This window comes from Cricetulus griseus, chromosome 8 (genome assembly GCF_003668045.3).
Source record: "Cricetulus griseus strain 17A/GY chromosome 8, alternate assembly CriGri-PICRH-1.0, whole genome shotgun sequence".
NCBI lineage: Eukaryota > Metazoa > Chordata > Mammalia > Rodentia > Cricetidae > Cricetulus > Cricetulus griseus.
In genome coordinates this window covers 36,714,262-36,728,341 of record NC_048601.1, presented here as the reverse complement: position 1 = coordinate 36,728,341, position 14,080 = coordinate 36,714,262, and positions in this window count along the sequence as shown.

Genomic DNA, 14,080 nt, shown 5'->3' with positions numbered 1-14,080 from the left:
GTTGGAGAGATTGGAGGTTGGGAAGTATGGTAGGATGCCCTCCCTAAGCCAGGCAGGAGATGGGTACTTCTAAATAAAAGCAGCAGGACTGCAGCAGAGAGGTCATAGTCAAGACATGCTTAAGAAAGAGATCAGGATGCCTCTGTGACAGTCACAGACACAACAGTGTTCCTAACCAAAGAAGCCTGGAAGAGGTTGGATTAAGTAGCCTTGTTGGTCACTCCCAAAGACATTAAAGCAGGGGACAGGCTCATGTTCCCATCTCTCACCCCCCAGACCCAATACATATCCAACATATCCACTACCTTCACCCAGGTTGATCAAAGTGACTTTAGTTGTATCCATGATGTCTGTCATGGCAAGTGAGGCTGGCACACTCACATAAAGGAGCACAGTGGCTCTGTTGCCTGTCGTGGACTCTAAGTAATACACAGCCACAGTCCTTTCTCTGGGCAAATAAGGCAATGAAGCCTAGAACTGAGGGATTCGAACTCACTGTAGTGAGTTTAGATGGCTCCTATTTCAGAATCTAGCATGGATTGAATCCTTTTCTATAGCCACCCCTATTTTCTCTAGAGAAGCAAAGACAATCTGGGTTCAGGCCATGTGATGGGTGTTTATTTATCTCTACCTTAATAGGTAAGCAAATCATTCAGGCTTGGTCACACAGTACTATATTACCTTTGCCCTAGGAATGTAATATAATTGAGACCATTGAGAATAAGATCCAAAACACTGTTTCAAATTGCTCAGTATGAGATATGTTTTCGATTTCCTATGTTTAGACCTCCAAGAAAAAAGAAATGTAGGATGTTTCCCAGGACATGGTGAAGTTCTACCTGGAAAGACAGCCAAATCCAAGGGGGAAAGAATGGAAAGATGGCAATAGAAACGTTGTTAAGCCACTCATGAAACCTGAGTTGAACTTTCAAATGTTGTACAATCTAGTATTTCCCACTCGGTGCTTCAGCTATTTTCAATGTTTCACATGTTTTGGTGTGCAACCAAAAGCACTCTCCAAAAAATAAATAAATAAATAAATAAAATCCCAAGAAAGAAAGGCAAAAAGCACCTAAACACCTGCCAGCACCTGCCTGGAGAAGTAGAATGTGCTGAGCAGGTAGCTAGCTAGCTCAAGCAGTGCTTCAGAGGGGGCTGCCCCTCTGGAGACATGGTCTGGCAACATCTAGGAGCAGCAGCTACTGTAGGAGCTGCCACACCCAGAGATGCTTGCCTTGGTCTTGTAAATAAATAGTACACTGCGGAGAGCAGCGGTAGACTGTAAGCAACAAAAGAGGAAGTTCAATAGTCTCTGTGCACATAGCCTGACTCTGCTGCCAGGCCAGCTTTCTCACATTCTGGGAGATAAAATGTCTTCTATTCCAACACAGTGCATATAAGTTCTTACCCTCAGATGTCCTCCCTCTTCAAGCTCAGACGCTCCCACCCTGTTTTGTAAGACTCACCTCCAAGGAACCTTCTCTGATCCTTGCAGTCTCCCTTGCTATTTTTCTCTGAGTTCTTAAAGCATCACCTATGTAGCATCTGGGTGAAAAGAGATACATTTGCATATCTAGTGTAGAAATACACACCCGAGGCTTGATTTCCATGCATGCTGCCAAGCCTTGGGTGAGGACACAAAGAAGAATTTAAGGTTACTTTCAGGTTGATAAGAACACTGAATTTTAACATTACAAAAGGAGAATGATAATATTCTATGACTTTGTGGACTTTGTGTTTCTACAAAGGATATCCTGGGGGCAGGGGAATAAATATACACAACTCAAGCTTCAAGACACTTCAGCACTGAGAACAGAGAGACACTGCAGCTTCTTCTTTGCTTCCTCTCTCCATTCCTCCCTTTCCTCTTCCCTCCCTCCTTCTTCCCAAGGGTAAGAATGTATGTTTAGAGCCCTATGGAGGTAGGAATGGTAGAAATAAGGAGAATTGTGCAGTCACTGGATTCCCAAAAATTCGGACTTCAGAAGACATCAAAACTCTAGGATATTGTTCTGATAGGAAGGTCTGTAGGAACACCAACAACCAGTAACACCCACAAGGAACAACAATAGACAGTAGCTGTTGGCACTGTGGCCATAGACAACAGGAAAATCCTTTGCCTGGAGCTGCTTCTGTGAACAGCAGGTAGATTCTAGCTGCAGTGTAAATGGAGATTATCTGGCAAGGACTCAGCTTTTTATCCTGCTAGTGTAAGAAGTTGTGTATATGTAAGATTGTGATCTCTGAACTGATAGATTGGAAACATAGCTCAGCTCCTGACTATTCTATGACATTGGAAAAATCATTTGCCCACTCTATATAATATTATTTGATGAGATATGAGATACAGAGAGAGAGAGAGAGAGAGAGAAAGAGAAAGAGAGAGAGAGAGAGAGAGAGAGAGAGAGAGAGAGAGAGAGAGAGAGAATATAATCACTTCAGAAGAGTGTTGGGCAGATAAAACAGGATAACACACATAAAGGGTTTCACTCCATGCCTGGCAGATGGCAGACAGCTTAGTGAGTGCTACACACCAACATCATCATTATTGTTATTAGCTGAGAGAAGATTTTAAAAACTAGAATTGTTGATATGGAAGGATTCCACCCATTGAGAAGAAAAGACAACGAACTCTTCTTGGAAGCCTAGGGCAGTTACTAGTATCCTAAGCTTGACTAAGCGCTCATGTTGATCCTTGAAACTTCACACCATAGAGGCCTCACATACCTATTGAAGATGTGGTCCATCAAGGGAAGGTATAGACATTCTGTACTGAACTGCTTGTGATGTTTCACCATAACTTAGTTTTGTTAGAATGTAAACTTCTACAACGTTCATCCATATCTTATATTTTTTATTAAATCCTTGAACAATCTAAATCAAAGTCAAAGGGCCCTCACTAATCTGCTGGCCAATACTAAGGCCCCATTGTGGATGGTGCTTCTAGTTAGCTTCAGCTACCTACTTCACACAGCCTGGAGATATTTGGGGGATTCTCAGGAAGAGGGTTGCTTTAATCATACTTGTCTGTGGCCATATTTTACCCTTAATGTTAGTTGATGTAGGAGGGTCAAGCCCAATTTGGGTGGTGCTATCCCTAGGCAGGTAGGCATGGGCTGTATAAGAGAACTAGCTCATACTTTGAATCAGCTTATAATTCATTATAATAATACCTTATAATGAATGTAAGTGAGTGTAGAGATATATCTATATAATGTGGATGAAATTTCCCATCTGAGCTGACAGTGTTCTTCCTAAGAGCCAAAGGCCATCAAAAAAAAAAAATCTCAGTGCCAGTCATGAGAAACCCTCTTCTGAATTGATACTTAGGATTGTCTAAAAGCCTCCCAAAAATAATACAGGCTATTGCTCTCAGTTCCCCCAACCCTGAGAGGTGAAGGGTGTGCACTTCAGACACGGGGCACAGAGAACCTCAAGCTGGACCTGCTCTGAAAGCCTCTTCCCTAAGAATTAGCTTTCATGGTACCAGAAGGCACCAAGCAAGCTTCCAAAGGAGGGAAGCAACCAATAGTCCTACCCAGATATGATGCCTATGAAACACAACAATAACCAGCATGGCATAATAACCCTAAGAGTACAGAAGTAGCATCCAAACCTTCAGAGTAGCCAACAGCTCTCTAACTGGACTTAAGATCTGCTCAACAAGAGTGAAACCATATCTGGTACTGGGAATCTAGCCAACCACCCACACTTAGTGAACTCATGGATCTTGGCGGAGAACCTACAACCACTATCTCACTAAACTGACACAATCCCTAACAACAAGCTAAGCATTTGTCCCTATACCTACAAATAAATAGTCCTCACCCAGAATCAGGAAAGCTTCTCTTTACAACAGAAAACCACAAGCAACCAAAATGCAGAGTTGTGGGACCCATCCCGGACACACCAAAAATACAATTTCTACTCCTAAAGCTCAGGGATCATTGCAGAAGAGGGATTGAAAAAATTTCAAAAGCCATAGAAAAAAGAGTTTGCTTTGAGATTGTGTCTCCTAAAAATGTTAGAAACTATACTCATGAAACTTCATCAACATGGGCTACCCACATGTGACTTGAAGAAAGACACACACACACACACACACACACACACACACACACATACACGTTAACATGGGTGGGGGAAAGCTCACAAGGCCTCAACCCTAGAAAGAGAACTACAGTTAACAAAAAAAAATAGCAAGAGAAACAGAGATAGTCTTCCTCAGAGAATAATTTAAAAACTGCTTATCCAACACCAAATGGTCAGTCCATACACAAGTAACATCATACAGATTGAACAGGTTGCATTTATGCATTTGAGAACACACATACACACAACAACAACAACCATAACAACAGTTAAATATTGGGCCATGAATTTGAAAGGCAATGGAGGAATTTGAGAGGAAAGGAGGGAGGTGAGAGGGAAATGATGCAATTATATAATAATCTCAAAAATTAAAAAATACTTTAAGAAGAATAAAGCTAGTTTAGCAAATCAGGAGAAGCAAATCATGAAGAACAAGCCATGTTCTTCCATGGTTTCTCCCTAATTTCCCTTCAGGGAGGACTGTAACTTGTAAAATGAAATAAACCCTCTTTCTCCCATGTTCCATTTGGTCCTTTGTTTATCACAGAAACAGAAAAGCAAAACAAAAACAGTGGCTTCTCTCAGTTTCAGAATGAGAAAATACATGGCAAAAATTCCAGACCCAGTGAGGTTACCAAAGAGGACACTAATCCTTGGATTATGGGCAAAAAAAAGAAGAAGACCACACTAAAGACATAGTATGAAATATTCACAATAAACACAGAAAAAAATTCCCAGACCTAAAGAAAAATATGCTCATCCATCTGCAAGAGGCCAACAGACCACCACATAGACAAGAACAGAAAAGAAATAGCTCTCAACATATTACTGCTAAACACTAACACCACAGAATAAAAAGTGTTGAAAGCTGCAAGAGAGTCCCTTATAAAGGCAGGCCCATCAGAACAACAGTTGAGTATTAATCAGAAATGTTTAAAGCCAGAAGGGCCTGAAAAGATGTATTCAAGTCCTGAAAAACCACAACTTCCAACAGAGATTATTATACTCTGTTGGAAAACTATCTATTATAATCCAAGGAAATAAAAATTTCTATGATTGAAAACAGACTAATTTATGACCACTAAGCCAGTTATACAGATACTGGAAATAATATTTAAATCTGAAGAGAAGATTAAACACACCCAACAGATTACAATAGACAGATAAATACTAGAATACTTAATAAAAAGAAATATAAGAAGAACACTATAAAATAAAAATTACAAGTATTAATATACATATTTAAATATTGACTATGAATTTTAACTGTCACAATTACCCAAGACAAACCAAAGCTAACATATTAAATTATCAAACTCATTTTCCTGCTTCCAAGGAACACACCTCACCATTAAAGACAGATACCACCTTTCAAGATGGAAAAATGTATTCTAAGAAAATGGAACTAAGAAACAAGCACACCTAGCTATTCCAACATCTTACTAAGAGATATCAAACAAAAATCAATTGGAAGAAATGAAAACCATCATCAAAGGAACATCCACCAAGAGGATACTACATTTCTAAACATACATGTTCCAAATATGGGTACACCTGACATCACAAAAGGATCCTGCAATATATAAAGCTATATATTAATCCTAATGTTTCACTTATTAATTTTGTTTCATATCCAAAACAAGCTTATCATAGTCCAGACTCAAAGCAATTTTTTACAGGGGCTGCATGTCCAGGAAACCAGATGCCAAAAGCCTGTTTACCTGATGGCAGCATCAGTCCTTGGTAGCCAGCCCACTGCTGGGACCATCTGTCCCTTCCCCTTACCAATCCAGTCTTCTTTTTTTCCTTAGTTCACAGAAATGGGCAAATTATTTCTTCACACAGGTTTCCCCAGGCTGGTGCCAGGAATGGGGCTATGGACTTCCAAATCACAAAAAGTACAGTAGGGGACAGCCTTCTTGTGCTTCAACTTGTTACCAGCTACAATCCCACATTCCCAATGCTTCTTACAGAGAACGGGCAGTAGGATATTGTCAGGATCCAAATGTGTGAGGGAAGGTCTACAGGCACTATGCTTCAGAAAGCAAAACCGAGCCAGAGTAGGGATCCATCTGGAGCAACAGCCCAGTGCCATTTAACAGGATTGGAGTGGGTGTACTTGACTTCAGAACCAGGATCCCACGGGAGGGGTCTGTTTCATCTTGGGCAGGGAATACCAAAGATGTGGGAAGATGCAGGGCATGGCAGAGAGTAGCTTATTCAGTCAGTGGGTCCAGGCCTGGTATGGGACCTTCATTCTCTGACTTGTCTCTCTTCTTAGATGCATTGCCTTCTGCAGCTGCCTTCTAGTCAGTAGGTCCCACTGATGCAGAGTAGCAGAAAGAAAAGCTAAAGGTGTATTTTATCCCAGATTGGTCAATGAGCAAGTACCCAAAGTTAATATGGAGCAAGCCAGTGGCTATCCTTCAAATACCAGCCTCCACTACAAATTTCTATTCTGGAAACTGCAGTGATTTTTCAGTTTCCAGTCTCTACAACCTATCTAGGTGGGTAGAAATCCCAAACAGCAACCCTGTCTGCACAGAGCTATCTCCTGAAGTAGCATCTCTCACAGCAGCACAGCCACCACTTGCTTCTCTTTCAACAAAGGCTTTCACTTGAGCCAGGCAAGGCACTTTGATTTCAGCTTCTCTACTACCAAGGGGAGAGGGACACACTATCCTACCATGTAGTGTGTGACACATTACATCTTGAATCTCTTCTCAAGAACGGGGAACATGGTGGCAGTAGGGACATAAAAGCCCAACTTCTCTCTTTCTTCCTGGCTTCCAAAGTCCCTGGAGCTCTTGTCCTGACTTAGGAGGCCCTGTGCCTATTCCCACTGAGAGGATGAAAGCAAAGAGGAGAAAAGTGAATCCTGAGGTGATAGCCTCTCTCTTCTCTAGGGTAAGTGAGCTTGACTTTGTGCAGATGGACAGACCTAAGTTAGTGGATTTCTTTTTCCTTTTTTCCTTTTTTTAAATTTAATTTAAAATTTAATTTAGAAACAAGCTTGTTTTACATGTCAGTCTCAGTTCCTTCTCCCTCCCCTCCTCCCCTGAACGCCACTGACCCCCCTATCCCATCCCCTTTCTGCTCTCCAGGGAGGGTGAGGCCTTTCATGGGGGATCTTCAAAGTCTGTCATATCATTTGGAGCAGGGACTAGGCCCTCCTCCATATGTCTAGGCTGAGAGAGTATCCCTCCATGTGGGGTGTGCTCACAAAGCCCATTTGTGTACTAGGGATAATTACTGATCCACTACCAGAGACCCCATAGATTAACCAGACCTCCAAACTGATGCTGATTTCCCTATCAGTCTGGGGTCCATGAGCTCCCCCTTGTTCAGGTCAGCTGTTTCTGTGGGTTTCTCCAGCCTGGTCTTGACCCCTTTGCTCATTACTCCTTCATCTATGCAACTGAATTCCAAAGTTCAGCTCAGTGTTTAGCTGCAGGTGTTTGAGTCTGCTTCCATCAGCTACTAGATGAAGGCACTAGGATGGCATATAAAGTAGACATTAATCTCATTATCAAAGAAGGGCATTAAAGGTAACCTCTTGACTAATGCTTAGATTGTTAGTTGGGGTTAACCTTGTTGATCTCTGGACATTTCCCTAGTGCCAGATTTGTCTTTAAACCTATAATGGCTCCGTCTATTAAGGTAACTCTTTTCTTGCTGTACTTTATTTTCCCCAACTCAATTTTCCTCATCCATCATGTCTCCCCCCACCTCTGCCTCTTCTCCACTTCTCTTTCTCCTAAATTCCCCTCCCCACCCCTAAGCTCCCAATTTTCTCAGGAGATCTTGTCCCTTTCCCCTTCTCTGGGAGACCATGTATGTCTCTCTTTGGGTCCTCCTTGTTTCCTAGCTTCTCTGGCAGTGTGGATTATAGGCTGGTAATCCTTTGCTCTATGTCTAAACCCATACACGGGTGAGTACATACCATGTTTGTCTTTTTGTGACTGGGTTACCTCACTCAGGACGGTTTCTTCTAGTTCCATCCATTTGCCTTCGAATTTCAAGATTCCATTGTTTTTTGTTTTTTGTTTTTTTCTGCTGAGTAGTACCCCATTGTGTAAATGTACCACATTTTCTCCATCCATTTTTTTAGTTGAGGGGCATCTAGGTTGCTTCCAGGTTCTGGCTATTACTAATAATGCTGCTATTAACATAGTTGAACAGATTTCTTTGTTGTATGAATGTGCATCCTTTGGGTATATGCCTAAGAGTGGAATTGCTAGATCTTGTAGTAGACTGATTCCTATTTTCCTGAGGAACCGACATACTGATTTCCAAAGTGGCTTACTAGTTGGCACTCCCACCAGCAATGGAGGAGAGTTCCCCTTTCCCCACATCCTTTCTAGCATATACTGTCATTGGTGTTTTTTAATTTAGCCATTCTTACAGGAGTAAGATGGTATCTCAGAGTTATTAAAAATGTTGGAGATGTGTGTGTGCGCGAACTCGGGCGCATGCACAAGTGTTTAAAGTTTTGCATCTTTGATTTGTCTACATAAGCAATACTTCCTCTGTTCCCTCTCCCCTGAAGCCTGAGTGAGACATCAGAAAAAGTGATGATTGTTTTAAAAGTATAAATTAACTGAATGACTGAAAGTTGAAAAAAAAAGGAGATACAGAGGCTAGACAGAGCATATTGTACAATAATAGTTCTGTAAATACAACATTTTGAGAGGTTGAAAATACTCATAGCTTTAGATATAATTCCTTTCCTATGAAATCATCTTACTGAGATAATCTAAAGAATAGATGAAACTTTATATATGGGAAGCCATTCTTTCAGTACACTATACCATCAGGGAAAACTTGAAGCAATTTAACTATCAGCTATAGAGGACATGTTACATAATTATTAGATCTTTGTTCTGGACAAACATACTGAAATAATGCTTACAAAGCATTTTTAAAATCCACCCCCACCGTATGTGGGAGGGGTCTTAGGTATACATGTGTAGATGTACATACCACTGAGCCTAGAGGTCAGAAGAGGACATCAGGTATCTTGTTCTATCACCCTCAAATTTATTTCCTAAGGTTTGCCACTAAACACGGTGCTACACTATCTTAACATCCCACAGAACTGGGGTTAGAGGTGCATGCATGACCACACCCAGCTTTTTAATGTATGTTTGGGAGTTTTGAACTCAGATCCCCATGCTTCACAGCAAGTGCTCTTACCTGCTGAGCCATCTCCCTGGCCCCAAAAAGCATTGTCTAAAGGCTTAATAAGTGCCTATGATGTAATGCTTAGCAGAAAATGCTGCATACAAACTATTATTTCAATTATGTTACAATAATAGTACATGGTATATACTATTGTTAATAAATAGTGTAAGTAGTTTACTGTGACTGGTGAAATTTGAGGTGGTTTATTTCCTTATTTATATTTTATAATTTCTATTTTAATTATAATAAAGTATTGACATTTTCTTTTAAATTCTGTGTGTGAGAATATTAACCACTCTGTGCCATAACTGGAGCCATGTGGGCAGAGTAACTAGATAGTAACTAGATAACATGATAGTAGCCCAAATCATGAGAGATGAATATATAATGTCTAAACACAGCATGGTAGTGAGCTGGGCAATCTAGAAAGAGAATCAAGCCCCTTTTGAACCTGGGGGATGCTAGAATATCAGACAAAGACACTAACTCTCTTCCCTGAACCAGCCACTTTTAAGGAAATTAATGAGACTAAAATATAACTTAGTGGTAGAATAACCCCTTGTCTGTCATGCATAAAGCCAGAGAATCAATCCACAACATAACAAGAGAAAAAAAAAGCAGAAAGAAAAAGAAATTGTTTTCTTTTTATTTTCATTGAAGACAAGATCGTTTTCTCAGTTGGGTTAACCTACTATAGACCTTCTAATTCAAAGACAGCAAGGTCTGTTTTGTTCAGCCTAACCTTAGCAGTCAGCAGCAGTAAACTGTCAACTCGCTCCTTATCACAGAAACCCTTGCCAGACAAAGCTCTGAAGAACACCTGGCCACCCAGGAACCTGGGGCCTCTCCCTTGACATTCTCATCACACCTGACTTTTGGAAGTACTTATGACACAGACAATTAGGAAACCATATCATTGTTTGTGTTAATTACAATGGGGCTGTGTTTGTAACAATAATAAACCTCATGAAAGAAGTGGAGTCATAATATTCTCAATTATTAGAACACCAGATAAGATGATTTACATATTTATTGGAAACAAATTTTAAATACCTGCTTTGACTTATTACTTCACTGACAAGCTGCAAAATACTTAATAAAATCATATCTTTCTACTTTATATACTTGCTTTCCTGTGGTTTTCTAATAAAAAAAAACAGATGAAAACACATTTCTGAGTTATTTTCTTTCAGCTTTTCAGGGGAGGTTTGTTGTGAATACAGATAATGTAGTTTATTATTATTTTCCTAGATTCTGGTGTGCCTAACCAAGTCATTAAAAATTCAAGTCAAAAAGAAAATTCTTGGAGATAGCATGTTAATATGCCAGTTCAGAGAAAACAATACGTAATTGCTTTTGCAGAGGATCTGTTGGCTGCATCAACTGTTGTCTGGAGACAACAAGAATTCTAAAGATGTCCCAAACACCCTTTGTGACCCTGGGACTATTCTGAGCACAAACTCAGGGCCTTGTTTTCTTTCACCAATGCCTAATGATTTTTTAAAAATCTCCATGTATTATGTATGAGAGCAGTTAAGCAGATAAATAAGTTTCCTGACACTTCAAAAGAGAAATGAAGAAAATGTTAGTAAATATAAAATCAATTCATCAGATATATTTTAAAATCATGGCTTCTCAATTCAGAATGGGATGCTCTATTCATATGGGTGAAGAAGAAACTGCCCCCCCAACACACAACCAGTCAACACCAAAAACATATTTCAGTTTCCAGTTTCAATAGACAGACTACTGCACCAAGTTACTTTGTTGATAAAACTTATTCTTTCCTGAGCTTTTGATACATCACATGCAGTCAGTAAAATGATTGCCTGGTATGCACAGAACATACTTTGATCCTTAGCACCATACAGAACCGAGAAATCTGTAATCCCATCACTTGGGAGATGGGGGCAGAGGGATCTGAAGAAAATTCAAGGCCAGGCTGGGTTATAGGAGACTCCATCAAAAAAAAAATCTTATAAACTTTTAAGTGTGAATCGATCATTCCTATATGTTTTTGAGACAGTACTGTCTGTCAGTCATTATGCTAAGAATTTATAAAGATAACATAATAACATGTAGCTTTTGGAGAACTTATGATTCAGGGAGCCAAAATTGTAAGAAATATATACACCCCTTTTTGGAGCTCATTCCCTATGGTGGGATGCCTTGCTCAGCCTTGATGGGAGGGGTTGGTCCTGCCTCAACTTGATGTGCCAGGCTTTGTTGACACCCAAGGGAGGTCTTGCCCTTTCTGAGGAGTGGGAGGGTGGGTAGGGTGGGGAGGGAGGTGGGGGAGAGCAGGAGGATCGGAGGAGGGAGAGCTGTGGTTGGTTTGTAAAATGAATAGAAAACTTAAAATAATAAAAAAAATGCCTCATGCATAGTGACATGAGCAAAGTGATGGGAACATAACAGACCAGGAAGCAGTAAATTCTGCTTAGAAGGTGAAACTGGAAGTTTCAAAAGAGACACTAAGCCCCAAAGGATGAATAATGGGTATTCCAGGAGAAAAGAGCTGTGAGACCAAAGGCATAGATGTGAACAATGTGTCTAAGAAACAGTAATCATAATGCATGAAAGACATTTCACATCACAAGCAAAAATAGTCTTTGCTTTTACGTAACCCTAATGTGATAAAGCATCCATCCTCACAGTTACATTCACTTAGCCCTCCCTGTCTCCACAGGCCCTCTGAAGGGTACCACCGTGCTGCTCCTTTACCCAAGATGCCTCCTGTCAGGAAAGCCTCTGTCCTCTGCCTCTGCACCAACACCCCCAGTGCCTGTCCCAGGGGATCCCTAGAATTCTCTGGGGGATTCCCTTCTTGTTTTCTTTGTGCTTCTGTGGCAGTTTTTGCATCTCTTGCTGGAGAGTATTTAATTCTTTGTTTAGATACATATCCACTCCACAAACAACTCTGTGAAAGTCTTAAAGGCGATAGACTGTTAAATAATATTATGCTTGATAAACATGAATGTCTGGAGTGTTATATGGAGAGCTGGGCACTGTGGGTGACAGACAAAATGCACAGTAGGAACTTTCAGTGACAATGAATGGAGACACAGGTAACTCCTAAGTGGAAGAGAAAAATTTAGAACTAAAGCCCCTAGGGAAACATTTCCATTCTATTTAAGTTCTAACTTTTAATCCGAAGATTTCTTCACATAACTGCTTTGGCATTGATTTAAAACTCTTCCTAGAGTGATTTATAAACTCGAGTCTTTCTCTTGCTACATTTCTTGGAGCTCATAAAGGGGAGACAGTGAGGGTAGATCTTGGATATAATTTAGTCATATTAAAGAGAAGTGTGAGGGGAAGAAAATTACTGTCTAGCCTTTCTTTCATCACTAGCTTGTAATCCATTGTAAAGGTGTTAAACTCACCGGTAGGTGTGAAAATGAGAGGAAATGAGTCTACTGACAAAAAAAATGCAATGAGACAGTGAACTAAAATTAATGTTTCACAGCGCCTCGAATTCTCAGTCTTATTGTCTCGATTTGTTATTTTCATGAATGACCAGAAAGTGAAAGCATAACCACTGCTCCTAAAAATAAAGATTTTATTAAACTTCATTATGCCTGAGAGTGCCTGAAGAAATTGCTTGTCTGGTGACTTCACGGGCTATTCAGACTGCTCAGTCCCAGAGAGAGGGAAATAGCTCATTAATGGTACCTGGTGTCAGGAGACAAGTTATTGAACTTCCTGTCACTCAAGACTCAACACCAAAGGATGTTTAAATCATCCCATGATTCCTGCTACCTACTTCTCTTCAAAATATAACAGCAGAAACTGTTGTTCTGGGAATTGCTGCTAACAATAACCCCCAAACCACAGCCATTTTTCAGCTGCCTTCCTATTAGCAAGGAAGATTCTATCTGCCAGCAGGACAGGTACTGCCCACTGGATGGTATAAAAACCTGGTTAGGGTGAGTCATCATCTGTTTGAATACTTCCACCAAAGTATCACACAATCATACAATAGCTTATCAACAACAGAAACTTATTTCTCACAAGTCTGGAGGCGGAGAAATCCAGGATCCAAGTGCTGGCATAAGTGGCTTCTGGTGAGGGCCTGCTTTGGGGCTCAAAGATGATGCTTTACTGGCCATGTCATTTTCACATGGTAAAGGATCAAGGCAGCTCATGGGGCTGAATTTGGAAAGGCAGAGCCCTGCTCTCAGGCCTATCCCAAGCTCCCTACTACTATTCCATTAAAGAATGTGTGGGTTACACAAAATACTGAGGCCACAGCAGAAGGACAGTATAAAACAATCCAGTTAAGTGACTTGAGCCAAAAAAATTTACTGCCTCCCAGATTTAGACCTCACAAATAAAGGTCCCTTGGAGGTGATATGTACTGATGCTGGCCACTGGCTTGAAAACAGCTTCTTGCTGCATTCTCAAATGCCCTTTGCTCTGTGTACACACAGAAAAAGATTAACTTCTCTGGTGTCTCTTTCTCCTCTTATGAAGACAATATCTCTGTTGAACTAAAGATCACTATTACCATTTCAGGTAGCCTCAAGTATTTCCTTACAGGGCATATATCCAAATATAACCATATCTGAGATAGCTCTTCAACATATGAATATAGAAGGAGACATAGTTCAGTCTAAGACAAATAGATAAATACATGGTAGATAGACAGACAGATAGATAGATAGATAGATAGATAGATAGATAGATAGATAGATTAGATAGCCATTAATGCCAAGGACATAGTATTAGGATCATATTTAAGTCTGTGTAAGTAAACCATTAATTTTGCATGGTTAAACTAGCAATTAAATCAAATTAGTAA